Below are 2,669 nucleotides of genomic sequence, written 5' to 3' on the forward strand. Positions count from 1 at the left end.
CTTTTTGTAGGAGTCTTCAATTCCCACGTCCCAGCCTAGTTTAATTACTTCTGTGGCTGTCCCTTGAGTGTTGTCCAAATTCTTTCCCATCTTTAGCTGTAGAGTGTGGAAGGGGATAGAATTAATGCAGGTGTAGGCCTGCAGGGTTCCTGAATGTTGTACTTCTCCATCCCAGTATCCCATTCTTAGTATAATGCCACCTTGATAGTGATTGTTGCTATTTTCCCTAAACATGAACCCTCTTCTGGTCAAGCCTACATACTTGTGTTGATCACTTAAGTAATTGCCAAGGTTACTTTTCTTGCTAATTATGCATCCACACCCCCACCCACCTTGACATTAATGCTGACTTTGAATATGTTCTCTTTTCTGTCATCTGGCCCATGCAGGCCAATGTTCAGGGCCACTGGTCTCAGGCTGACCCCCTGGGGAGCACCACTTCTGTCCCCCAGTTGGAACTGGCTCACTCTAACCTTTCAACCAGTTTAATGATAATCATATTGAGTGGGTCCCAGGAATCAAAAGTTTCGAAGCCAACAAAGATAAATTCCAACTATTGTTTTCCCCCTTGATCTACTAGGTCTGCTGCTCTGTCACAAAAGATTAGATTAGCTTGACCAGGATTGAACTACATAAAGCCGGACTGGTTTTGGTTTTTTTTTTTTTTAAAGTATCTTGTTTCCTTGAAAGACTATAGCTCTCAAATTTTTCCAAGTTAAGAAGTCAAATGTCTTTTTCAAAGTTTTCTTTTCCAACAGGCAGAAATAATTCTAAATTGGGGTTGACCTGAATCTTGGAAATGTGCTTTGGCCTCCAACAAAATTTAAAATCAGTGGGGGTTGGGGAGGAAGGTTGTTCTTTCCATGGCGAATGTATTGCCTGTGTCGGGTTGGGAAGAGGAGGAGGGGAAGTGAGGCTGTGACCGGCCAAGAGGGCTGGGGCACACAGTCAGCATTCGCCCAGTCAGCTTAGCAACTACATCAGCCATCTACAAAACCCAAGGACCTATCCCAGAGACTCAAGTAGCTTGCCATTGACTCAAGTTCAAGTCCCAGTACCTTTACGTGCTTGTGTCACAAATGAAGCCTCAGAATGTGATGAGGTCTCAGCAAGATGGGGAGGCGAGAGGTGGCAACTGAGACACGCCTTGAAAGTTGGTGATGCAACAGATGGGGAGGAGAACGGGAGCTTGCACAGTCCAGAAAACTGATTATCAGGAAAGGCCCAGAGGTTAAAAAAGGAAGATTCTACTCATTGTGCCTGAAATAGGACAAGTAAAGAGGATGCCCTGCACTCCCTGAGAAGCTCCCATCTTGAGAATAGCCTTCCTTCTAGGATGAGGCTAGAGAAGAAGGAAACCCTAGGAAGTTTCTTAGCAGGAAGGGCCGTGAGTGGAGTTGTGAAGTTAATAGAATCCATCAAGCTACTATCAAGAATTTCAAGACACAGGAAGCTGGGAGACTGGTTAGGAGGGAACCTTTTATGGAAGTCCAGCTGAGAGGTGATAGGGCCTATAAGAGAGCCTGGCTGTGAGAATGGAAAGGAAGACAGTGTGGAGGGAGAATTCTGTGAGGCTTAACAGCTGATTGCACCGGAGCTTAGCTTTTAAACTTGAAGGTTGTTTTTAATCGGGAGCAGCAGAGCAAATAGTGAATCTGATTTTAGAAAGTTGCATTTGAGATGCCAGGTAACAATAACCGGCAAAGACGTGGACATCTAGATCGGGTCCTCAGGAAAGAGGTTGGTGCTAGGATTCTGGAGTCATCTCCATGGAATCTGAGGAGTGAAGGAACCTGGGACGGGGCAAAGCACAGAATGAAAAGGTCCGTGGACCAAAACTTGGGGAGCATGAGGCAGCAGCGGAGGAAAAGTCATAAAAGGTGATGTTGGAGCAAACTTCAGAGGAGAACTTCCTCCTCCCAAGGAGAAATCAGACTAGAAACATTCATCTCCTGCTTGGACCTAATCTCCAGTCTGACTCACACTTAAGAAACCTCAGGCTGGCCCAAGAAAAAGAGCCTGTGTGGCCAGCCCTGGGGCAGAGGCTGGAAAGGTGAAGGGCAGTGTTAACAGATAGCACATGGAGTCTTCAACCGTGCACTCGGGTTTCTAGTAACTGAATCCATTGTTAAAACTACCAAAGGAAAATTTCTCAGTGAAACCTGGAAACTGTTGTTCGTTGGCAATTTTGTTTGCTTGGCCTCAGAAGCATGACTTGCTTAAATGTACAGGCAATGTTTCGTGAGAACCCTGGGGAAAAACAAAACGCATTTCAAGTGTCACCAAATGGATATGTGTTGGTTCAACTGAACCATCGTTATGCACCAGAAAGATGGGACGGGGCCAGCTTCCATCAGTCTGCTCAGGGGGACAGGCTCCTATCTGGTTCCCTCAAGTACTAAACTCACATGGGGCCAAGAACTGCTCCAGGCAGGTCCCCAGGTCAAGACGGATGTCACTGCCCTCCCCAGCTCTCCCAGAAAACATCAAGGCAGAGCTGGGTGTGACCGCAATCCTAGGTACTATTTATTATGACTCTTCCTGGGGCTTGTAGTTCCTACGTTACAAGAGCTACTTCAGAGCCACTTAACACATTTTCTTGACTGACTATCTCTTCGGGAAAGCATTGAGAATGTGCAGTCACATAGTCCAGAATCCTACCCACGGAG

The sequence above is a fragment of the Diceros bicornis genome, chromosome 33, assembly GCF_020826845.1.
Source record: "Diceros bicornis minor isolate mBicDic1 chromosome 33, mDicBic1.mat.cur, whole genome shotgun sequence".
Taxonomy (NCBI): domain Eukaryota; kingdom Metazoa; phylum Chordata; class Mammalia; order Perissodactyla; family Rhinocerotidae; genus Diceros; species Diceros bicornis.